Genomic DNA, 25,559 nt, shown 5'->3' with positions numbered 1-25,559 from the left:
TAAATTAAGGAAAACGTGATTCACATTTGTTCTTCCTCTTGAGCCTTCCAACGACTCATGGAAGCAGGGCCGGACTCAGTACCACCATCTCTCTTTTAGAAAACCTAAGGTCTAGAGGGATTAAATTATTTACTCAAGGCCACATCAGGAAATAGTGGCAGAGAAGGGCCTAACCTGCAGTCTTCTGACATTGAGGTCATTGCTCTCTAGTCCACGGTGGAAAATAAGGCAAAATTAGAACACTTCATGAATTATAATAGGGAGCTACACAACAAAGCCCTTAAATGGACTTTAGCGCCAACTTTCTGAATAGGAATTGGAACCAATCCCACACTCTCATTCATCAACAGCCACCGACGATCAGATGACATTGCGAAGGCAACAGGCTTTTCAAACATCTGGTTGTTTTATTTGTTATTAAACATACTGAATGTTGAGTGAAAAAAAAATCACCCCACACATCTCTCCATTGCTGCTGTTTAAAGACAGCTTTGCCTACATCTATCAACGTTGTTTATGTCAAATTGTACAATTTGTCACTGATGTTGAATTTGCCAAAAGAAAAGCGAATTTGATTGACACGTCCCCAGGGCTTCTCTCTCTTCCTTTGCAGCATTCCAGATGTTGAAAAAAGTTGGATCCATCCCCAGGAAGATTCATCTGCGGGTAAAAAATATACCAAAGGAGCCTGGAGGATACAGTTTCAGATTCTGTAGAAACTTTGCCGCCAGGAGACCCCATCTTCTTGATTGGTTCAAATTACCCTCCATTTTCAAGTGTTGCTTTTCAATGAAACCATCTGTTCCGAGGCCCATCTGTCAGGGGCTCTGTTGTGGCTTATTATTAAACGTATTTGCAGCTGGAGTTTCAAGGGAAAAAAAATACCCAAAAGCTTAAATGACAGAAGAAAAATGTCCCTGAGAGTGAAAGTAGAAAACAGAAACAGACTTCTAGCTATTAGCAGTCTTAGAAATCAAAGGACTTAATCCTCCTCTGCAAGCTCAGGAGAAAATTAATATCAGCAAACAAATTTAGGGTCCTGTAATGGACAGAGGTGATTTGGGGGCCTCCCATCATCCATTCTTCCTTCTTTGGTAACTATATCCCAGAATACCCCAGTTTACTTTAGGGATATAACTTCTTTCACATTGTAGGTATTCTTGTAGGGAGAATAATAATCTACCATGCAGGGTTGGTATAGAGGTTAAATTAATTAATACATGTGTAAGGTTTAGAGCAGGGCCTTGCATATAGTAGGTGCTCAATAAGTGTTGACTTTTTTATTACTGGCAAGCCATAACACTCCTGAACTGAGTAGAGGTTTCCCCACCACCACGAGGACAATGCTTCTGAGTCCCACTCACTCATCACCGGACGTTGCAATTGCCCATAACTTTGCCTAGAATGGAAGCCACTGACGTAGCGGGATGTCATGCTCAACTTTGCGGCCACCAGGGGGTGCACAGTGAGTGTTCATTGAAAAAGGTCCTCCAATGACCTGCCAGGAGATGGCAGGATGTCGCTGCAACGCCCCGGTTTATCATCTATGCTTGAAGGCAGAGCTTGAACTTCCCAAATAGAATCGGTACCTGCAAACATTTGGCCCATACCGGGGTTAATACCTGGGTGCATGGCATAAGCGGGGAGGGCCAGTTCAAATACATGGCCCATCTCCATGGTCTGCCAGTTCAGCGGTTCTGTGATGTTACTGGACACTGAGAGCATTTCCTAAAACAGTAACGGCCAAATTTCAACTTCTAGAGACAGAAGACTGTGCTAAATGTTGGCCCTCAGACAGAGCCTAGACTCCAGCGAGCCCCTCCCACTCCTGCCCTATCCCCATAACTTGTACCCTAATTTCTGTCTCTAGCAATTTACATTTTCTAGCTATTTCGTAAGTGGAATCATACAATGTCTGTCACCATGTGTCCAACTTCTTTCACTCAGTACAATGCATTCATATGCTGTTTAATTTAATCCTTCCAACAACCCTTCATAGTATCTCCATTTTTTAGAAGAGGAAAAGAAGCTCAGTTAAGAAAGTTGCTCAAGGTCATGCAATTAAGAAACGAAAAAAGGATTTTGAGCCCAAATTCCTTAGATTGGTCTAACACTGCAGCCCACTTTATCACTCCCTTTCCAGAACTGATGTGGGAAGCGACCAGCGTGCTCTTCAGTGAAAGTGCTGAGCTGCACAATCCACAGCAGTTAGGGCATAGAACTTAAAGAGACACTCACTCTCAGGGTCAGGCAAGTGCAGGGTCAGCCCCTGAGGGTGGTCCCTCCTTAAATGTGGCATCCTGGGCACCTCACTTGCCTCACCCTCGTCCTACCTGACATACTCCATTGTGATTGGAAGAATGGGATTTGACTTTTGCCCTCTGAGTTGCCTCATTTCCAGGTCTCACTGTATCATCCTGGCTCCCAGGCATTCCCATGATGCCCCAGTTGAAAAGTCAGGGACCAGGGTTGGAATGCTAATTTGCCTGTGACCCCTTTGGATCCATGGGCATGTTGTTTGCCTTCTGAATCTCAGTTCCATCCTGTGTCAAGTAGAGTCAGTAACACTTGTCCAACCCACCTGACAAGATGTGATAGGGCTTTGTGCTGGTTTGAAGCTGTTATGTACCCAGAAAAGGCCATGTATTCTTAATCCATTCTTGTACGTAGAACCTTTTGATTAGGTTGTTTCAGTTGAAATGTAACCCACCCAATTCAGGGTGGGTCTTAATCCTTTACTGGAATCCTTTATGAGAGGATAAAAGGCTGAAAAAGTCAAGAGAGCTTAGAGAGAAAAGCCCAGGAGATGCTAAAATAGGACCCACAGAGACTCAGAGAAGGAGCCAAGGCTGAAAGCAAAAAACCCAAGAAAGAAGGACCAGCAGACACCAGCCACATGCCTTCCCATGTGACAAAGGTATCCCAGATACCAGCAGCCTTTCTTCAGAGTCCAGGTATTACCTGTTGATGCCTTAATTTGAACATTTTCATGCCCTAAGAACTGTAAATTGTAAGTTAATAAATCTTTGTAAAAGCCAATCCATTTCTGGTATGTTGATTCTGGCAGCTTTAGCAAACCAAAACAGACTCCATGGAAAGATGTGCATAGAAGTATTTTGAAAACTCCGAAGGTTGTAAGAATGTTTTGGATTCCTAAACTTCTTTCCAAATAGAGCATGATCATGTAAATTTCCAGTGAAATTAATAGGTGTCTGATTTTGGGGTTGTTTTTTGCCAAGTTCCATGAACCAAATAATGAAAATCTCACTTTCCTTCTTTTCTCATAGGAGCAGCAGCCAGGTATAATGGTTGGTATTAGATTCAGCTATATGAGCCACATAGAAACAATCACAAGCAGTGGCTTGAACAAGATAGAGCTTTATTTCTCTGACTCAGAGGCCATCCAGACTAGATGTGGTGGCTCCCCAGTCATCAAGGACCTGGTTGACATCCTGCCTCACTGTCCAATATGGTTGCTTATGCACCAGCCATTTTGCCCTTGTTCCAGCCAACAGGAAATAGGATAGCCAACAAGAAATAGGTTTTCCTTCAGGAAAACCTGAAGGAGTTTCCTATCCCTTTTCCCTCATTATTAATTTTTATTTACAAATGCTTTATGCCCATGAAGAAAAAAAGTCTCAGTTTCCCCCTCTGCCCTTCCTCAGGTAACCTCTAATCTACTTTCCTGCCTGTAAGAATTTGCCAATTCTTGATATCTCATATAAGATATATCATACAATATATGTTCTTATGTGCCTTGCTTATTTCACTGAGCATAATGTTTCCAAGTTTCATCCATGATGCAGCATGTCTCAGAACTTCATTTCTTCTTATGGCCAAATAATATCTCATTGTATGTAGGTATCACGTTTTGTTTATCCATTCATTTGTTGATGGACACTTGAGTTGTTTTCACCTTTTGGCTATTGTGAATAATGCTGCTGTGAACACTGGTGTACAATTATCTGTTCGAGACACTGTTTTCATGTTCTTTGGGTATATTACCTAAAAATCATGTTCTTTGGGTATATTACCTAAGACTAGACTTACTGGATCATATAATAATTCTATATTTAACTTTCTGAAAAACTGCCATATTGCTTTCCACAACAGTGGTTGCACCATTGTACAATCCCACCTACAATGCACTGGAGTTCCAATTTCTCTGCATCCTTCCCAACGCTTGTTATTTTCTGTTTTCTTAATAATAGCCATTCTTATTGGCGTGAAGTGGAATCTCATTGCTGTTTTTTTTTAATATTCCTAATTTTTCTTTATTCAGTCTTAATCTAAACAGTTATTCTCTGTCTATGCAGAAAATCTGTTGAGGTTTCTTACTTTAATGAGCAATACTCCTAGCAAACGGACCTTGAAAATATACAATACTACACAAAACTATGGAAACTATGGAATTTTAACCAGGTAGACCTGGTTAAAATTTAAATACTTTCTTAGCTAGTTACTTGATATACAATGTCAAATAAATTACTTAACTTCCATGAAATTCAGTTTCCTCACTTTAAAACATCATCAAGATTGAATAACTACAGAGCTTTTAAGGTGTGTCCACGTGATTGTGAAAACCATGTGACTGATATTCCCTTCATTAGTGTATGGGCAGATGAGTAAGAAAAAAAAAGATAATAAATAAATAAATAAATAAGGGGGATGGGATGTCTTGGATATTCCTTTTTACTTTTTTATTTTTTATTTTTTTGTCTTTTTTTGGTGTAATGAAAATTTTCAAAAATAAATTGTGATGATGAATGCACAGCTATGTGATGATGCTGTGAACCACTGATTATACACTTTGGATGTTTATATAGTATGTGAATATATACTGTATCTCAATAAAAAGGAAAAAAAGCCAAAAGAATAAAAGAAAAAGTCATCAATAATGGTATCTACAATATGGGGTTAGGTATTTGATAGTCAATTTCTTGTCTCATTGTGGTTTTGATTTGCATTTCCCTAGTGGCTAATGATGTTGAACATGTTTTCATACACTTATTGGCCATTTGTACATCCTCTGGAAAAATATCTGTTCAAGTCCTTTGCCTGTTTTTAAATCGTGTTTTCAAATTGGGTTGTTTATCTTTTTGTTGTTGTGTTGTAAAAGTTCTTCATATATTCCAGAGCCCCATCCCTATTAAGGACACATCCTAAAGTTTTACAAAACATTTCCACTTATGTGTCATTAACACAATTTAGTTACATAGCCATCACCAGCTGCAAGTTAGACTGGGAAACATAATTTGAGATGGGCATCAATATCCCAGGTAACTGTTGATATTACTAAGAGGAAAGGGGGGTGGATATTAAGGATAAACCTGTGGTCTCTGACTCTCCATGTTTTGGATTTTTACATTCTGGGTTCCTTGTGTCAGGTGTGTGCATGCATGGTTGTGTTTGTGTGAATGCTTGTGTGGGTATGTGTGTATGTTGTGCATGTGTGTGTGTTATGCATGCGTATATGTATGTTATGAGAAATTATATCATGGTAAAAGGCAGCATCTTTATATGGGATGTTTAGACAAGAGCTCAACAGGATCACCTGAGAAGCTTGTTAAAAACATAAATTGTCAGTAGGCAAAGATTCATAGACAGAAAACAAATAGCAGTAACCATGAAAGAGACAAAACAATAAAACGGTCATCAGAAATAAAAATTTCTGCTCATCAAAAGATACCATTAAGGAAATGAAAGAGAAAGCCACAGACTGAAAGACGATGACTGTAATACATGTATGTGACAAAGAAAATGGATCTAGAATGTATAAAGAACTTCTACAAGTCATCAATTAAAAAAACAACTCAATTTTTTTAATGGGCAAAAGACTTGGACAGGCACTTCATGAAAGAGGATATCAAAACGCCAATAAACATACGAAAAAAAATAGTCAACACCATTAGTCATTAGGGAAATCAAAATTAAAACCACAATGAGATACCATTTCACGGCCAGTAGGATGGTACCGTTTTTAACATTGACAAGGAAAAGGGTTGTCAGAGATGCAAAACAACTCTAGTTCTCAAATTCTGGTGTTGGGAGTGTAAAATGCCACAACCAGTTTGGGAACCAGTTTAGCAGCTTCTAATGAAGACCCAGCAAGTCCATTCATAGATGTCTACCCAAGAGAAATGAAAGCGTGTGTTCACAAAAAGACACAAGAATGTTAATAGTAGCTTTTTCACAATAGCCTCCAAAACAACGTAAAGGTTCATCAACAGAAGAATATGTAAACAAACTGTGGTGTAGTAGTACAATGGAATATTGCTCCAAGAATATAAACAGTTGATACACCCAACGCTGTGGATAAATTTCAAAAACCTGAGGGAGACAGCAATTCCACTCTTTGGGATATACCCAAAGGTCTAAAAGCAGGGATACAAACAGATATTGGCACACCGATGTTCACAGCGGCATTATTCACAGTTGCCAAAAGATGGAAGCAACCCAAGTGTCCATCAGCAGAAGAATGGATAAACAAGATGTGGTCTATACATACAATGGAATATTATTCAGTCATAAAAAAGAATGAAGTCCTGAAACATGGGACAACATGGATGAACCTTAAGGACATTATGTTAAGTGGAATAAGTCAGAATATTGTGTGATCTCATTGATATGAACCAATTATAATACGTAAACTCATAGACATGAAATATAGAATATAGGCTTCCAGGATATACAATGAGGCTAAAGAATGGGGAGCAGTTGCTTAATATGTGCAGAATATTTAGGTCAAACTTAAATGTTTGGAAATGGACAGAGGTGACGGTAGCATGTTATTGTGAGAATAATTTCCAGTGCTGAATGGTATGTGAGTTGGTGGAAAAGGGAAGTTTAGAGTCATGTGGGTCACCAGAAGGGAAGTTGGAGGCTAAAACATGGGAATGTATAACACTGTGAATCTTGTGGTGGACAATGTCTGTTATTAACTGTGCAAATAAAAACAAGTTCTTTCATGAACTAGAGCAGATGTACAACACTATTACAAGGAGATGGTAATAGAGGGGTATGTGGGATAATGTACAAATTACAGACTATAGATTATAGTTAACAGTAATATTTTAATATTCTTTCATCAACAGTAACAAATGTACCACACCAACACTATGGGTCAAGAATATTGGGGAATAAAGAGTACGGGAGGATTAGAGTTTTTCTTTTTATTTCTTTTCTGGAGTAATGACAATGTTCTAACTTTGATCATGGGGATGTATGCACAACTATGTGATGATATTATGAACCAGTGATTGTATACTCCAGCTGGTTTCTATGCTGTGTGAATATATCTCAATAAAATTGCATTTCTAAAAGCCTATAAAAATGTCATATGCCACAAAAACAGAAATAAACAAACAAAAAACATTAAGGTAAGAAAAAGAAGGGCACACTGTATGATTCCACTCATGTGAAGTTCAAGAACAGGCTAAATTAGCCTTTGGGGTAGAAATCAGAACAGTGATTGCCTCACAGGCATGAGGAGAGGAGAGTGACTGGAATGAGACATGAGGGAACTTTCTAGACTGATGGGCACTTTCTATATCTTGATTAGGGTGTCAGTAACAAGAGAGTAAGAAGGTTCATTTGTCAACAATCATCAAACTGTACAGTTTTGTGCGTTTTCCTGAATATAAATGTAATTTTACTTCAAAAACTCTCTATGTATGTCAATCTCTGTGTCTATGTGTGCCTGTGTATGTCTGTGTGTCTGTGTGTGTGTGCCTTTGTGTCTATGTGTGTATGGGTGTACCTGTGTGTTGTGTGTTTGTGTATGTCTGTGTGTCTGTGTTTCTGCTTGTGTGTGTGTCTATGTGTGTGCCTGTTGTGTATCTGTGTCTCTGTATATGTGCTTGTGTGTGTGTGTGCCTGTTGTGTGTATGTGTATGCCTGTGTGTTCCTGTGTGTGTGTGTCTGTGTCTCTGTGTATGTGCTTGTGTGTGTGTCTGTGTGTGTGCCTGTTGTGTGTGCATGTATGTCTGTGTGTCTCTGTGCGTGTATGTGTCTGTGTCTCTGTGTATGTGCTTGTGCGTGTATGTGCTTGTGTGTGTCTGTGTGCCTGTTGTGTGTGTGTGTGTGTGTGCGAATCGTCAGCCCTGACCTCAGAGACTGATTCATAAAGCCTGGACGAAGCCCGTGAAGTGGCCCCCGAGGGTCCTCTGATGTGGGGGGTGCAGGACAGGCGGGACAGCCCCAGCTGGGGAGGAGGGGGGAGGCCACGTCTCTTAAAGGAGCAGGTTCTGAGATCTGGGGGGGCAGAGGTGGGGGTGAAAGTGGGGACGGACCGTGACACCTGCATGCCGCGTCCCGGAGGCCACCCTGGGAGGGGAGAGATGTGGGGATGTGCGTGGATTGCCGCTCCTGATGCTGAGCTTTGGGGGCGCAGACGGGGCCCCCTCACTGAGGCCTTAGTGAGGGCGGCTGGGAGAGGGTCTTCACGGCCTGCCCAGGGCAATTGTGGCGATGACCAGTGGCAGCTGGGCCCTGGGAGTGGCCCTGGGCAGCAGGAGGAGGCACGGGGCCACCGGCGACCAGGACTGGCAGCAACCATAACAGCTGCTGTTTACTGAGCACTTCCTAAGTACTGAGAGCTCTACAGGTTTTCATTCATCTCAATACCCCCATTCTGTAGATGAGAAAACTGAGGCACCGGGAGGATTAAGTAGCTTGCCAAGCTTGCACAGCTAGTCCTGGAGCCAGACAGTCCAGTTGCTGTCTGCCTCTATGCTGGTCTCCTCTCTGCTGCCCCCACCCATCCTTGCTTTCCTGGACATTGGACAAGTTGCTGTGCCTGCAGGGAGAGAATGAGCCCCCAAAAGATGATCAAGGGGGGGAAATAGATGATTGAGAATGGACTTCGCACTGCCTTGGTGGGTGGGAAGTTACACCAGCCCCAAAGGGCCAGCCTTGTCTTGTGAGTGAGTGAAGCGAGGGTGGGACACTAGGGGGCGGTGGGGACTGTGGCAGCACAGTTCAAAAGGTGGGGGCGAGGGCATGGCCACTATTCAGATCCACCCACTGGGACCCAGAGGGAGTGCTGACCAGGTGCTCCTGGGAATCCAGGTTCCTAAAGGTCCTGCTTCTTAAAACCCACATTGTGGTCAAATGCTCCGTGTCTGTGGGCGCAGTGCAGGCCAGGGGCCCGCTGGACTGCAATGTCTGCTCTCCCCTCCCTCCTGGGGCTTTGCAGCAGGGTAGAAGCAGGCCAGTGACCTTCACAAAGTCAGGCCTGAGCCCTCTAAGGATGGAGACGTCTAGCCTCCCCTGTTTCTGAAACCTGAACTTTCTGAGGCTGCCTCCCAGAAGCCAGAAGAATCCCGTGCTGCCCCCCTGCCTGCGTGTCCCCCTCCTTCTGGACAAACAGGATCTCCATCCCAGAATCTAACCACCCCCTCCTCCGGGGGGGGGCGGGGTGGCTCCTTTGCTCCCTGCCAGCTTTTTCCAAAGGCCTATTCATCTGCCATTTTTATATCCAGCTGTGACCTGAGCTGGGCTTTGCAGGCAGATCTGAAAAGAGGCGCGTTTCATGTTCTGCCTCCTTCCTTTCCAACAGCCAATGTTTGTGTTTAACCCAAAGAGCTCTGAAGGGCTGCCTTCACCTCGCACACGCACAAAGCCGGGCTCATACACAGGTCTCGCGCGGGGCGTGGGGCCTTCCACTCCTGCAGTAAGTTCCTCCTGGTGCCCTGCCCGAATCCCCTGGCACAAGAGGGCACCCGGCCCCCAGCTGCTGGGAAAGCTGTGACTCGCCGCCCCCCCCCCCCCAAAAGATGCCTGGGACAGCCAATGACTGACAGGCGTGAGGGGTCAAAAGCCCAGCTCTCGCCTCCCAGCAGGATAATTCACTGGTAGGATTTTTGCTCTCCCATGCTGGAGGTCATCCTTGCTTTATCCCTTTCTGCTTCCCGACCTCCCTCAATAAGTCACACGCACCCAAATCCTTCTCTCAGTCTCAGCCTCTGAGAAACCCGACTTAAGACAGCTCCCTGCAACACCTAGGGGGCCGTGGGTGGGACAATCTGGGGGCAGAGGAGGCTCTGCAGAAGCGCGGAGTTGCACAAAGCTGCCTAGGACAGAACTGCAAAAAACTCCTGTATTGGGTGGTGCCACGGTGGCTCAGTGGAAGGATTCTCGCCCACCATGCCAGCAGACCCGAGTCCGCTTCCCAGAGCCTGCCTCTGCCAACAAAACCAAAAACCTCCTGTATTTCTGTTACTAATGGTGAGAATTTGAATCACTGTTATCACAGTGAAAAAAATGGAAAACAATCTTAGTTTCCCAACAATACAGAATGGGCTCTACTAGTAGTACCAATCCACACCCATGGACAACAGCCCCGTGGAGTGGGGGCACAGCTGGCTCATCCAGAAGGCGCAGGCGGGACATGGAGAAAGAGTGAGAAAAGCACCAAACCCATGGGGCTCTAGAAGCTCCCGGAGAGGGGAAAGGAGTGTCACCAGACCTGGGAACCCGGCACTCTGGGTCCCAAGGGGGTGGGAGAGGGAACAGTGCTTACAGATGCAGAGAGAACTGGCAGGGAGCCCGGTGTCGGGAGCAGCCGGGCAAGCCATCTCAGCGCTGGCAGGGGTGCACATGGGAATCCAGCAGGGAGGTGGCGCCACCAGAGCATGAAGGGGACAGAGTCACACATGAAAATGACCAGAACACTGCAGAATCGCTTCTATTCCTCACCACGCACCGATCACAAGAGGCAGTGATTAGAGGTTCGGGGTTAGGAGGTCTGGCTGATAAAGTAACTCAGGCCCAGAGCTCTGACTACAGTGAGAGGCCCAACTTTCCTCCAAGTCCAGTACCAGGTCATGCTGGACGATTGGTGTTTGGGTTCCTGAATGACTGAGGCTGTGTGGTGAAGCAAGGCAGATTCCACTTTTATGAAGCCTCCCCCCTCTGGAAGTAACATCCTCAGTGAGGGTTTTCCTGCTTATGGGTGTGGACACCCCAGCAGTCACCAACGCGGCTGGGGGGCTCAACCCCAAGTTCAAGGCTGGAGATACCATGTTGCTCCGTGATCCGTCAATGTGCCTGATTTCTGGGGTCAGAACCCTCTCAGAAGCCCCTGTGATGAGAGGCTTGGCCATCATTTTCTCACCATGTCTGATGCTTATGACCACAATCTAAGGCAGAAGCTTCACTGTGTCTGGAAACAAATGGGGGAGCAGCAAGAGCTACAGGAAGGCAACTACGTGATGGTGGGGGGCCCCAACTCTGAGACCATTGCAGAGTCTCTTCTGCTAGAGAAACTGGGGGCTGATGCTGTTGGCATGAGCATGGTACCAGAAGTTATAGTTGCATGGCACTGTGGACTTTGAGTGCTTTGCTTCTTTCTCATCACTAACAAGGTTATCATGAATCATGAAAGGTTAGAGTAGGCAAATCATGAGGAAATACTGGAATCCGGGAAACACGCTGCACAGAAATTGGAGCAGTTTGTCTCCATCCTTATGGCTTGCATTGCACCCTTTGGCAACACCATTTGAGCAGCCTCAGAGCTGTCTGGCCAGCCTCTCCAGAGCTGCTACTGTGTTGGGGCCACCAGCCTCTACCCTTAAGTAGTAGCAGAAAAGAGAGGAGAATCCCTACCCTCTACATTCCCCAAATCCCCGCTTCTTCCACTAGACCCTTTCGGTGTCAGATCCTGTTTTGTTCAGTTATCTTCTCAAAGGAGTTTCCATCCTTGTTGACCCCCCAGAGCTGGAGCCTATGACCTACCACATGTCAGTGGATATGTCCATAATTTGCCTTGGGTTTTCAAACTTGGCTCTGTGACTGCTACTAACGTTAGAGTGACACTTTTACATTCCTGGGGACACAGTTCTGCCATCCCCTTAGCACTGGCGAGCACAGAAGACCAAGCCAAAACCTCTTAGACTTCAATGCCATTTTTTAAAAATAAATAAAAAGATGCATAATAATATTAATAAAAGAATGGGCACCAACTCTGCAAGTGAAATCACTGCCCTCCCCACTACGTGGGACATGACATTCAGGGGTGAAAATCTCCCTGGCAGCGTGGGAGATGACTCCCGGGGATGAATCCGGTCTTGGCACTGTGGGATCAACAATTCCATCCTGACCAAAAGGGGGAAAAGAAGTGTAACTAATAAAGTATCAGTGGCAGAGAGAGTTCAAATAGAGTAGAGAGGCTACTCTGGAGGTTGCTCTTAGTCAAGTTTCAGGTAGACCTTGCTACCTATCATAACCTGCCAACCCCCAACCAGGACCATTCCAGCCAATCCTAAAGAACACCCAGGGCAACATATAAGGTTCCACAAGGGTTCCAGGCACTAGAGTAACTTTCCAGAAACCTACAACCTCCAAATGGGTCCCTGGACCAGGTAAGTCCTGAAACCTAGGAGGCCCAGCCTCTCCAGATCATCAGCTAGTTCTATCTCCCTACCCCATATTATTGACAGACCCTTCCAATATGAAAAAGTTAGAATGGCCCATAGCCCTTAAAGAGAAGGATAGAAAGATCAAAGATGATGGTGGAGTTATACACAGAAGATAGGATTTAACAAACAAATATGATTGCTGAATCATTAAATTGATATTTCTTTTAGTCTCCAGTAGCTTAGAGAAGCTCCAAGTAAAAACCTAAAATTGTGGAATTGTAACCCATGTTAAACTCTGAAATTTGTTCTATAATTAATTGTGGTGCTGTGCTTTGAAATGCATTGCTTTTTTGTATATATGTTATCTTTCACAAAAAAGAAAAAAAGTCGATTGTGATGATAAAAAAATATTTATACCTTCTAGCCTCCTATATTCTGAAGCAGCTAGAAGGAAAAATCTGAAAGGATTGTATAGTAGCCCATGACAGACTCTGGGATCTGTCCTGTAACTACTTGTTGAAGAGTGCTTTGAAAACTTTTTGCTTTGTATATATGTTATATTATACAATAAAAAAGTAAACAAACAAACAAAAAAAGAATGGGTTCAATAAAGTAAGGCAGACACTTAAAATGCATTACAATGTGTCTTCTGCCAACATTAAAAGTGCTATACAGACTAAACGTTGATATTCACTGAACTTGAAGGATGGTACAGGGGAGTTCATTTTGTACTATTCTCTCTACTTTTGTATATGTTTGAAATTTTCCATAATGGAATGTTCATAAAAGGATGAATGAAGAAAATGCTGTTAGAATACATAATGATATTTGAAAATCATTCAACTATAGAGTTGTGGAAAAAATTGGTTAAAACTATAAATCTAACAATTAAAATAATAAATCTATATGTGCATTTTTTTAAATATGAAGAAATTGAAATGAACATACCCAGTGACCCAGCAATTCCAAGGTCAAGAAGCACGGCTGGAAAGGTGTAAATCTCCCTGGCCACGTGGGACCTGACTCCCAGGGATGAGCCAGGACCCAGCATCATTGGAATGAAAAAGCCTTCTTCACCAAAAGGGAGAAGAGAGAAATGATACAAGATAAAGTGTCAGTGGCTGAGAGATTTCAAACAGAGTTGGGAGGTTATCCCGGAGGTTATTCTTACGCATTATAGATACCCCTTTTTAGTTTATGGTGTATTGAAGTGGCTGGAGGGAAGTACCTGAGACTGTAGAACTGTGTTCCAGTAGCCTTGATTCTTGAAGAAGACTGTATAACTATGTAGCTTTTACAGTGTCACTGTGTGATTGTGAAAAGCTTGTGTCTGATGCTCCTTTTATCCAGGGTATGAACAGATGAGTAAAAATATATATATATGGATAATAAATAAATAAATAATAGAGGGAGATAAAGGGTAAAAAAAAATTGGGTAGATTGAAATACTGTGGGGTCAATGGGGAAGGGGTAAGGGGTATGGGATGTATGAGTTCTTTTTTTTCTTTTTATTTCTTTTTCTGAAGTGGTGGGAATGTTCTAAAAATGATTATGGTAAAGAATCCACAACTGTGTGATGATATTGTGGACCATTAATTGTATAATATGGTTAAACTGTATGTGTGTGGATATTTCTCAATAAAATACTTTAAATAAAAATTAAAAAGAGAGAGAATCATTTTCGAACAAGCTCAGAACCAACAGAACCCACACAGCCAGAGACCTTTGGAGGTGGAGAAGAGAAATGTTCCTGGGAAAGCCTTATGAAATGAGGAGAGAAAACTGGCAGAGGTCGCCATGTGCCCTTCCAGCTGAGAGAGAAACCCTGAACCTCATCGGCCCTTTCTTTGGAGTTCAAGTATCTTTCTTTGGATGCCTTAATTTAGATATTTTCACAGTCTTAGAACTATAAACTTACAACTTAATAAATTCCATTTTTTAAAGCCCCCCCCAAAAAAAAGAAAGAAGGAAAGAAACATGGGTGGAAAAGGAGATGCAAACAGCTAGAGTGTCTATTAATAGGAAAATGGCTTTAAAAACTGTAGTACATTCATTCTTTAAAATGAGGCAGCAGATAAAAAGAAAATTGCGAGCTAATATTTACGAAGTGCAGGTACTCTTCTTTTTCTGAATTGTGTTATTGAGATTAACTCACACACCATACAATCCACCCATGTAAAGTACACAAGTCAATGGTTTTTAGTATAGTCACAAATATTATGCAACCATAACCACTGTCAGTTTTAGAACATTTTCATCACCTCAAAAAGAAACCTCATACCCATTAGCTATCACCCCTATTTCTTCTGTCCTGCCTCCAGTCCTCAGCAACCATTAATCTACTTTCTGTGACTACAGATTTTTCTATTCTTGACATTTCATATGAAAGGGGTCATATGGTCTTTAGTGACTGGCTTCTTTCACTTAGCATAATGTTGTCAAGATCCACCAATATTACAGCATGTGGCAGTACCTCATTCCTTTTTATGGCTGAATGATAATCCAAGTACCGTACTAAATACCACAGACACATTTGCTGATATTAATTCTCATTCTGTGAAGGGAGTACTGATAGTAAGCCATTTTATAGATGAAGAATAGGGAAGTTAAAAAAAAAAAACTTATCCAAGTATCATGGGGCCTGTAGTGGTCCTGGGATTTGAACCTAACCAACAAAACCTATACTTAGGTTTTGTGCTATTTCACTATTCAACAGGGAGGCAGTGCTATAATTATTAACAATATTACCAGAGCTAACATTTATTTGTAGCACTCCAGATGGCAGTCAATCTCTCTAATAGTTTACATATATTATCTCACTTGTCCTCATGACAATTCTGTGAGGAAAGGGAGACACTAACTACTCAAAGTCCCCTTCTAAAAGGAGAAAATTAAAGCACAGAGAGGTTAAGTATCCTGCCCAAAGTCACACAGCTAGAAAGTGGGAGAGACAGAATACAAATCCATGGATTCAGTTTCCAAAGCCTGTGCTCTCAATCCTTTTACCTAAGTCAATATATGATCAAATTGCACATCACTATGAGGAATCTGGCTCAAAAAAAAAAATCTTTAAAGCCACAAAACAATATGTTTTCTTTCTAAACATAACAGAAAAAGCACTCATATGTAAAATGAAAAAATGCAACCTCAAAGCTAGAGCTTACAATATGATTCTAACTAGCAAGAACAACAACAAAAATCTGCTCTTTGTCTCTGCATCCATAGGAAACAGCCTGGAATGGTATTCACTGCACTGACGAAGTGGAAATTAGGAAGGGGAGGGCAGGAGTGGAGAAAGCAAGAGTGGAGCTGGCTGTCAAAGGGGACTTGGGGCCTATCTATGATATTTTAATTTTTTACTAGAAGAACATATCTGTGCATTATGCATACTTAAAAATTAATAATGCCCAAAATAGGGTACATGGATAGGCATTAAAATGTTAGCAAAGATCATCTCCGGGTGGTGGGATTTTCTTAGTTCTTCTCAATAATTTACAAATTTTCTACCACAAGTGTATATGCCTCCAGCAATCAGGGTCGAGGGAGTGAGGAAGGGAAGGAAAAAGCAAAAAAGAAATGAAAATATCATTCTTGTCTCAAGTATGCTCCTCTTCTCCTCCCAGATGTATTTAGTTAATTCTTCAGGCCTTGCCCAAGATTTCCTGGTCCCCAGATCCTTGCTTTCTGTGCTCACGGGGCCTTGGAACAGACCCCATGGTGGTCCATACCCTACTGTCCTCATTAAATGGATAGGTGTCTGTCCACCCTACTTGGCCCTGAACTTCTCCAGGGTGGGCCCTTGTGGTGGCTCTGACCTCTGCGCAGGGCCCAGCTCTGGACCAGCCCCTCGGCATCACCAAGTGTTGGTGGAGTTTACACTGTTGGAGAAGAGAGGGGGATCTTCACATCAACCTCTCCCAACCCTCATGGGGTTCCCTGTGAGTCCCAAGGGTTTTCTGGCTACCTCTCTCTCCCCCAGCACCTCCAAGGATGCATTGCCAAACCCAGCTTCTTTTTCACTTATTTTATTTTGCTGAGCTCCTACTATGTGCTTCTAATTAACAACATACGTCACTGGCCTACAGATACACACCCAGTAAGCAGCAATGAGAGTTTTGTCCTCAGGCCTTCAGATGTCACATCCAAACCTGCCTCTTTCAGACCCCGGGACCGCCGAGGATGAAATCCTTACGTTTTCCTTAGAGCTGGAGGGGCAATCATTGTTCATTTCTCGGTCAATGTGGTTATTCTGAAGTCCAGAGCAATTGCTGTCCAACTGCCCTTTGCTGCACTTGCTTTTTGGTTGCTTTTTTGTTTGTTTGTTTTTGTTTCTAGGATTTCAAAATATGACTTGTTAATTTTGCATTTAAATATTTGTAATACACGTGAATACAGAGGAACTCTCGAAAGTGTTTAGAGTACCTTCATGGTTTTATAATAAATGTTATACATTTTATTTTTAAATAGTTTAAGAGAACTCACCCTGTATTTTAATATTTCAAAATAAAATCTGTGTATCAAAATCTTACATTTAAAAAACCGTAGAACCCATGGTTCAAGTCAACAATATAGTGCTTTGAGAGTCCGTGGGTAAATGTGATTATGAAGAATTTTCTGTTTCCTTCTGGCTTTTCCAAGGCTTTCCACAGTGATCAGGAGAGAGGCAGATTTGGGGCTGGTAGGCTGTCTACTCTCCTGCTACATGTGTAGTAATAAACTCTCTCTCTCTTTGAAACCCCAGTATCTCAGAAATTGGTTACTGAGCATGCTGGGCAAAATAATCCACAGCCTTTGTTCAGTAACAATTTGGTGACCCTCCAGGACGAACACCTGAATCTCTGGAGCCCGGGCAGAGCAGGTGAGCCAGGTAACTGAGCCTTTTCTGCCTGCTGGACTTAATTTAGTCTAGAGGCTCGGCCACCAGGGTTTTTCTGTTCTTCTGGTACGCCAGCAATTTTTGGCGCCTTAAAAAAGTTTCAAAGAGAGAAACCGTTTCCAGTTCCAGGTCAGGACATGTGACTGGGAGAGTGGATCATCAGAGCAGAAATGGATTAGGAAGGAAAAAGGCGGTTTGAGTTCCCTTGACCTAGGCCTGGGTCATCTTCCAGAATGATCCCTTTGCTCTGACCTCTACACCTTCTGATTTTGGGTACCGTAATGCGCAGGATTTGAAGCCCTGACCTAACCCAACAATTAACTAGTGTTTAATGAAATTAAGTAGGCCTGTTTAAGTGGTAGCCAGAGTGTTACCTAGGTATTGGTTAATTGTTAAATTGGTATGTTAAGTGTTTTATGTCTATTTAATTATTGATTGATGTAGTCAATGTGGGTTCTGTACAGGGTTTGAGGCCCTGGCCTAAATTTGCTGTTGTCTATACTCCTAAGAAATGAGTAATCCAACAATTAATTGGTATTTAATGTAGTTAAGTAAGCCTGTTTAAATGTTAGCCAATGGGAGACGGCCAAGATGGCAGCTTAGCAAGGTGTGGGATTTAGTTTGTCCTCCAGAACAGCTACTAAATAGCCAGGAACAGTACAGAACAACTGCTGGTTCATGTTAGTGACCGGACACACAGCATACCCCAGTCTGGGCCAGCTGGACCAGCTGTGAGCCCCCCCCAGAATTGTGAGTTCCCCAAGCTGCAGCGGCCAGCATCCCTCCCCCACAGGCTGCTCCCAGAGGGGAAAGGACAGAGTTTACCAGCAGCAGCAGGGGCTGAGTGCAACTAAGCTCCAATTGTGGAATTAATTCACAAATTCTGACTACTAAAAATAAGCCACCAGCTCAGCTGAACCTGGTCAAAGTGGAGGTTGCTGATTTTTGCTCCAGCACCAAGGGGGCAGGGCTGATGGAAAAAGAAAAAAAGGAACAGGTTTTTTTGATACATGACATATAAAATCCAAAAGACAAAATGGTAGAAGAAAGTACTACCTGTACAGTAATAACACTAAATGTTAATGGATTAAACTCCCCAATCAAAAGACTGGCAGAATGGATAAAAAAACAGGACCCATCTATATGCTGTCTACAGGAAACACGTCTTAGACCCAAGGATAAACATAGGTTGAAAGTGAAAAGTTGGGAAAAGATATTTCATGCAAATAACAATCAGAAAAGAGCAGGAGTAGCTAAATAATTAATATCCAACAAATTAGACTTCATATGTAAAACAGTTAAAAGAGACAAAGAAGGACACTATATATTCATAAAAGGAACAATTCAATAAGAAGACATAACAATCATAAATATTTATGCACTGAGCAAGAATGCTCCAAAATACATGAGGCAAGCACTGAAAAGAGAAATAGACACATCTACCATAATAGTTAGAGGCTTCAGTTCCCCACTCTTATCAATGGACAGAACATCTAGACAAAAGATCAATAAAGAAACAGAGAATTTGAATAATACAATAAATTAGCTAGACTTAACAGACATTTATAGAACATTACACCCCACAACAGCAGGATACACCTTTTCCTCAAGTGATCATGGATCATTCTCAGGGATAGACCATATACTGGGTCACAAAGCAAGTCTCAATAATTTTAAGAAGATTGAAATCATACAAAACACTTTCTCAGATCATAAAGGAATGAAGTTGGAAATCAATAATAGACAGAGTGCCAGAAAATTCACAAATATGAGGAGGCTCAACAACACACTTTGTTTTTTTTGTAATTTTTTATTTTATTTTTTTAAATACCAAAAAAAAAAAATCACCAAATAAACGCAAACATTCCTATTTTGATCATTCTGTTCTACATATATAATCAGTAATTCACAACATCATCACATAGTTGCATATTCATCATCATGATCATTTCTTGGAACATTTGCATCTATTCAGAAAAAGAAATAAAATGAAAACAGAAAAAAAAATTATACATACCATACCTTTTACCCCTCACTTTCGTTGATCACTAGCATTTAAAACAAAATTTATTTTAACATTTGTTCCCCCTATTATTTATTTTTATTCCATATGTTCTACTCATCTGTTGACAAGATAGACAAAAGGAGTATCAGACACAAGGTTTTCACAATCACACAGTCACATTGTGAAAGCTACATCCTCATACAATCATCTTCATGAAACATGGCTACTGGAACACAGCTCCACATTTTCAGGCAGTTCCCTCCAGCCTCTCCATTACATCTTGAATAACAAGGTAATATCTACTTAATGCGTAAGAATAACCTCCAGGATAACCTCTCAACTCTGTTTGGAATCTCTCAGCCATTGACATTTTGTCTCATTTCCCTCTTCACCCTTTTGATCGAGAAGGTTTTCTCAATCCCTTGATGCTGAGTTCCAGCTCATTCTAGGGTTTTTCTCAATCCCTTGATGCTGAGTCCCAGCTTATCCTAGGATTTCTGTCCCACATTGCCAGGGAGGTTTACACTCCTGGGAGTCATGTCCCACATAGAGTGGGGGAGGGCAGTGAGTTTGCTTGCTGTGTTGGCTGAGAAAGAGAGGCCACATCTGAGCAGCAAAAGAGGTTCCCTTGGGGGTGACTCTTAGGCCTAATTTTAAGTAGGCTTGACCCACCCTTTGTGGGGTTAAGTTTCATATGAACAAAGCCCAAGACTGGGGGTTCAGCCTATAGCTTTGGTTGTCCACACTGCTTCAACAATACACTCTTAAACAACCAGTGGGTCAAGGAAGAAATTACAGAGAAATCAGCAAATATCTCGAGGCAAATGAAAATGAAAACACAACATATCAAAATTTATGGGATGCAGCAAAGGCAGTGCTAACAGGGAAATTTATTGCCCTAAATGCCTATATCAAAAAAGAAGAAAGGGAAAAAATCGAGGAATTAACTGTCCACTTGGAAGAAGTAAAGAAAGAACAGCAAACTAACCCCAAAGCAAGCAAAAGGAAAGAAATAATGAAGATTAGAGCAGAAATAAATGAAATTGAGAACATGAAAACAATTGAGAAAATCAACAAAACCAGAACTTGGTTCTATGAGAAAATCAGTAAGATTGATGGACCCTTAGTGAAGTTGACAAAAAAAAGAGAGAGGATGCAAATAAATAAAATCAGAAATGGAAGTGGAGACATAACCACTGACCCCACAGAAATAAAGTAAGTAATAAGAGGATACTATGAACAACTTTATGCTAATAAATTCAACAATGTAGATGAAATGGACAACTTTCCAGAAAGACATGAACAACCAACATTGACTCGACATTCCAGAAAGAATTAGTACCAATCCTGCTCAAACTCTTCAAAAAAATTGAAGAGGAGGGAAAGCTGCCTCACTCATTCTATGAAGTCAACATCACCCTCATACCAAAGCCAGACAAAGACATTACAAAAAAAGAAAACTGCAGACCAGTCTCTCTAATGAATATAGATGCAAAAATCCTCAACAAAATTCTAAATGTTAGCCAGTGTATATCCCAGTTATAGTAAGAGTTAATGTCTGTTTTAGGCATTTAATGGCTGTTTGTTAGCTGGTGTGTTCCGCCTACTTATTAATTGATGTGTTCCTGCATTTATATTGGTCAAATGTTCATAACTGGTTACTGATTACAGAAATTATTTTAAAAGGGGAAGCTTTGGGCTGTATTGACAATTGAAAGGATTTTGGTTATGAGTCTATAAAAAAAGGTTTTATTTCTGTAACATTGTCTGGCCTCAATATGATTTAAAATGAAAATATTACCATTATAGTTAAAGATATTACAGTTAGAATTGTTTTGCCAAAAGGTAGAAATGGGATGAGATAATAGATTCAAGCCTTTGTTTGTCCCTCTCAAGAGGATTGTTGTATTTCTGTTTTTTGGGTAACTAATTCTCTATTTGTGTCTATATGCATTTTCAATGTATATTCTCATACCTCTGGATGGCAACAGGAAATTTATAAGAAAATTCTTACAGAGCTCTATTTGAACTGTTTAGAAATAATTATGTGCTTGATATAGATAAATAAATTGGTACTTCTGAAGTAAAAGAGTAAAAAGAAGAAAAAATTCTCTGAATGGCAAGATTCAAAACCTTAGTTTTGTAATTACTATAAAAAATGAGTGACCTCTGCTTTGACCAGGTTCACCTGAGCTGGGGGCCTATGGTTAGTAGTCAGAATTTGTCGGTTAGGCTCAACCCCTGCTGCTGGTAAAGTCTCTTTCCTTTCCCCTCTGGGAAGCAGTCTGTGGGGGAGAGGTGCAGGCCACCTCTTTCTAGGCATAGAAAGATATAGTCAGGTATGGTTCAGAATTATTTTTTACTGGGCCTAGAAATTAGAAATGGTAAGCATAAAAATGCTATAAAATAGACTATGTTTGTTAATAGTACCTTTGTAGTGGTAAGAATCAGATCATAATTAATACATAAATAGTCTTGGGATAGGAGTAACTGAATGAAATCTAATTACCAAATTTCAGTGAGTAAAAGGAAAGATCTTTGAGAGAAGGAAAAGTTTTCCTGAATTTAGATTTGGGACAAATTAAACAATTGTGGTGCATTTTCTAGAACCTGATAGACAATGTACTTTTAAAATTGTTTGTATTTTAAGATATTATGAAAACAGGTTTTTTTCAACCTCCGATAAAAGGAATTTTATGATAAATTTTGAATTGAACAAATGAAATTTTATTCTTTTGGGTGTGTTCTCCCTAAATCCGTATAAGCTCACTGATAAATTAAGCTAGTTTTGTAAATACAGTCTTGAAATTCCTCTTAAGATAGCCTAACTAGATGGACTAAGCAATGTGCCTGCTAACAATAACACTTACATAAAGTATGAAAAATTAAAATATGCTAATGCTTCAAACATTTTACTTAAGAAGCTGGTTAAGTTTAGTAAGAAATATAAATGGATTTTTTATAACTTTGCTTACGTGAATTTCAAAGAATCGGGCTTTTGGTTACTTGGCCATTTGTTCCCTCGGTATAAAAAAGAATCTGAATTTATTTTAACATCTGTTCCCCCTATTATTTATTTTTATTCCATATGTTCTACTCATCTGTGGACAAGGTAGATAAAAGGAGCATCAGACACAAGGTTTTCACAATCACACAGTCACATTGTGAGAGCTATATCATTATACAATCATCATCAAGAAACATGGCTACTGGAACACAGCTCTACATTTTCAGGCAGTTCCCTCCAGCCTCTCCATTACATCTTGACTAACAAGCTGATATCTATTTAATGCATAAGAATAACCTCCAAGATAACCTCTCGACTCTGCTCGGAATCCCCCAGCCACCGACACCTTACCTTGTCTCATCTCACTCCCCCCACCCGTTGGGTGAGAAGGTTTTCTCAATCCCCTGATGCTGAGTCCCAGCTCCTTCCAGGATTTCTGTCCCATGTTGCCAGGAAAGTCCACACCCCTGGGTGTCATGTCCCATATAGAGAGGGGGAAAGTAGTGAGTTTGCTTGTCATGTTGGCTGAGAGAGAGAGGGGCCACATCTGAGCAACAAAAGAGGTTCTCTTGGCGGTGACTCTTAGGCCTAATTTTAGGTAGGCCTGACCTATCCTTTGTGGGGTTAAGTTTCATATGAACAAACCCCAAGACTGAGGGCTCAGCCTATTGCTTTGGTGTTGCAATCTTTCAGCAACCCTGCGAAATAAGAAACACAGACACTTCCTGCGGAATGAGTCACACAGACACACAGAAGACAGACAAGATGACTGCAGCCCCGAAGAGCTTCAGCTGCTTTATTTTATATCATTTCTTACAGCTCTTTTGCTGACCAAGACTGTTTTTCAGTATATTACTCCCTTGCTCTCTTGTTACTTTCAATCTAGCCTCCCGGATATCTGGATAGCAAAAAGGGAACATTCCATACTTGGTGTGCGAAAGTAGGAACAAAACAAGTCTGTTTGCAGAACATGTTCTTCCCCTTTGTCCCCACATAAGGCTCATGGCCAGGAGCTTGCTGTTTGCAGCAGACCTCCTCAAGGCCACTTTGAAGCCACTCACTCCCAATAAATTCCGCAGGTTTTCTATTAACCCGTTGGCTCCTACACTTTGGTTGTCCCCACTGCTTGTGAGAATATCAAGAATTTTCCACTTGGGGAAGGTGAATTTTCCCCCTTTCTCACCATTCCCCTAAGGGGATTTTGCAAATACTTATTTATTCACTATTCAAATCCTTCTGGGATTTATCGAGGCATCACTCTGGACAAACCTGGAAAATCTCATGCCCTATTCAAGGCTCCATGTACTTATGCTGTTCAATTAAGCTGTCCACTTAAGTTATATTAAGAAATGCACTAGTCAAAATATAAATTTTGTACCGGAGGAACTTCCGGGCCAAGATGGCAGCTTAGCAATGTGCGCGTTTTAGTTCATCCTCCAGAAGAACTTCTAAATAACCAGAAACAGTACAGAACAGCTCCTGGGGCCATGTCAGTGACCAGACACACAGTGTACCCCAGTCTGCACCAGCTGGACCGGCTGCGAGCCCCCCCAGAACCATGAGTTCCCCAAGCCGTGGTGGCCTGCACCTCTCCCCCACAGACTGCTTCCCAGAGGGGAAAGGAAAGAGACTTTACCAGCAGCAGGGGTTGAGCCTAACCGACAAATTCTGACTACTAACCATAGGCCCCCAGCTCAGGTGAACCTGGTCAAAGCAGAGGTCACTCATTTTTGTCCCAGCACCAAGGGGGCAGGGCTGACGGAAAAAAAAGGAAACAGAGATTTTTGTGGCTGTGTTTCTACAAAGGCTTGACTGCCTTTGGATACAGTGGCAGGGCTTCTTAGGCTGCAACTGCCCCAGGCATAGGCAGAAACAAATTCATTTGAGGGCTTGTCTGGAGGCTGTGCCTTCCCCAGGGGAGGGGTGAAGCCCAACTCAGGTGGAATCCCACCCTCAAGGAATTGAGAAACCAGGGCTTAGTAATTTGAAGCCATTAAAACCAGCCTACAACCTCTCCTCTGTCTCCACCACATCCCCAGCGGGGAGAGTCTGCCAAAATTAAAGGTACCACATCATCTTATGCTGGTGGAACCTGCAGGCAGACAAGCACTGGGCTGGATAAGGAAAACAGAGTCCAGAGACTTCACAGGAAAGTCTTTCAACCTGCTGGGTCTCACCCTCAGGGAAAACCAATGCAGGGGACTCTTTCCTCTTGATAGGAGGCCAGTTTGGTCTGGGAAAATCTGGCTATTATCTATAATATCTAAGTAGACCCTCTGAAGGGTTGGGGGAAAAGGCACCATACAAACAGGGCAAGAAACAAGAAAACAAGAACTGAAAAATTCTCATCTGTTAAACAAAACCTAAGCTAGAGGTCCAGAAAAAAGTTGAACTGAATATCAAAGAACAGACAGACAACAAATTAATCCAGCAAGAAAACCCTAGGTAAAAGAAGTGAAATCAATCTCCAGAACAAACTAATTAAGGTAATTAAATGCCTAGACACCAGCAAAAAATAACATATCACACTAGGAAAATTGAAGATATGGCCCAGCTAAAGGAACAAACCAACAATTCTAAATGAGATACAGGGGCTGAAACAATTAATTCAGAATATATGAACAGACATGGAAAACCTCATCAAAAGCCAAATCAGTGAATTGAGGGAGGATATAAAGAAGGCAAGGAATGAACAAAAAGAAGAAATTGAAAGTCTGAAAAAACAAATCACAGAACTTATGGGAATGAAAGGCACGGTAGAAGAGATGAATAAAACAATGGAAACCTACAATGGTAGATTTCGTGAGGCAGAACATAGGATTAGTGAACTGGAGGACGGAACGTCTGAAATCCAACAAGAAAAAGAAAATATAGGGAAAAAATGGAAAAATATGAGCAGGGACTCAGCGAATTGAATGACAATATGAAGCACACGAATATACGTATTGTGGGTGTCCCGGAAGGAGAAGAGAAGGGAAAAGGAGGAGAAAAACTAATGGAAGAAATTATCACTGAAAATTTCCCAACTCTTATGAAAGACTTAAAATTACAGATCCAAGGAGTGCAGCGTATCCCAAAAAGAATAGATCCAAATAGACGTACTCCAAGACATTTACTAATCAGAATGTCAGAGGTCAAAGAGAAAGAGAGAATCTTGAAAGTAGAAAAGGGAAAATAGAAAAAAGAAAAGCAATCCATCACATAAAAGGGAAGCCCAATAAGACTATGCGTAGATTTTTCAGCAGAAACCATGGAGGAGAGAAGACAGTGGGATGATATATTTAAATTATTAAAAAGAAAAAGTGCCAACCA

The 25,559-nt window shown here is 41.6% G+C and overlaps 1 long non-coding RNA gene and 1 pseudogene across 3 annotated transcripts in view; one reads left to right on the top strand and one right to left on the bottom strand.

Annotated features, from left to right (window-relative positions):
• Positions 1–390: 390 nt before the first annotated feature.
• The window catches only part of LOC143659483 (uncharacterized), a 43,463-nt gene continuing 18,294 nt past the window's right edge, over positions 391–25,559 (bottom strand). For 2 of the 3 annotated variants that reach the window (XR_013163577.1, XR_013163576.1), the window contains exon 3: positions 391–660. This is a non-coding gene — a long non-coding RNA (uncharacterized LOC143659483). Of the gene's footprint in view, positions 661–1,622; positions 1,729–25,559 lie in introns of all 3 variants that reach the window. The other variant, XR_013163578.1, reaches the window with a different exon arrangement.
• On the top strand, positions 10,391–11,504 carry LOC143660317 (purine nucleoside phosphorylase-like; annotated as a pseudogene).

This window comes from Tamandua tetradactyla, chromosome 16, assembly GCF_023851605.1.
Source record: "Tamandua tetradactyla isolate mTamTet1 chromosome 16, mTamTet1.pri, whole genome shotgun sequence".
Lineage (NCBI taxonomy): Eukaryota > Metazoa > Chordata > Mammalia > Pilosa > Myrmecophagidae > Tamandua > Tamandua tetradactyla.
The sequence above is the reverse complement of the archived record's forward strand: the minus strand, read 5'-3'. Positions and strand labels throughout refer to the sequence as shown.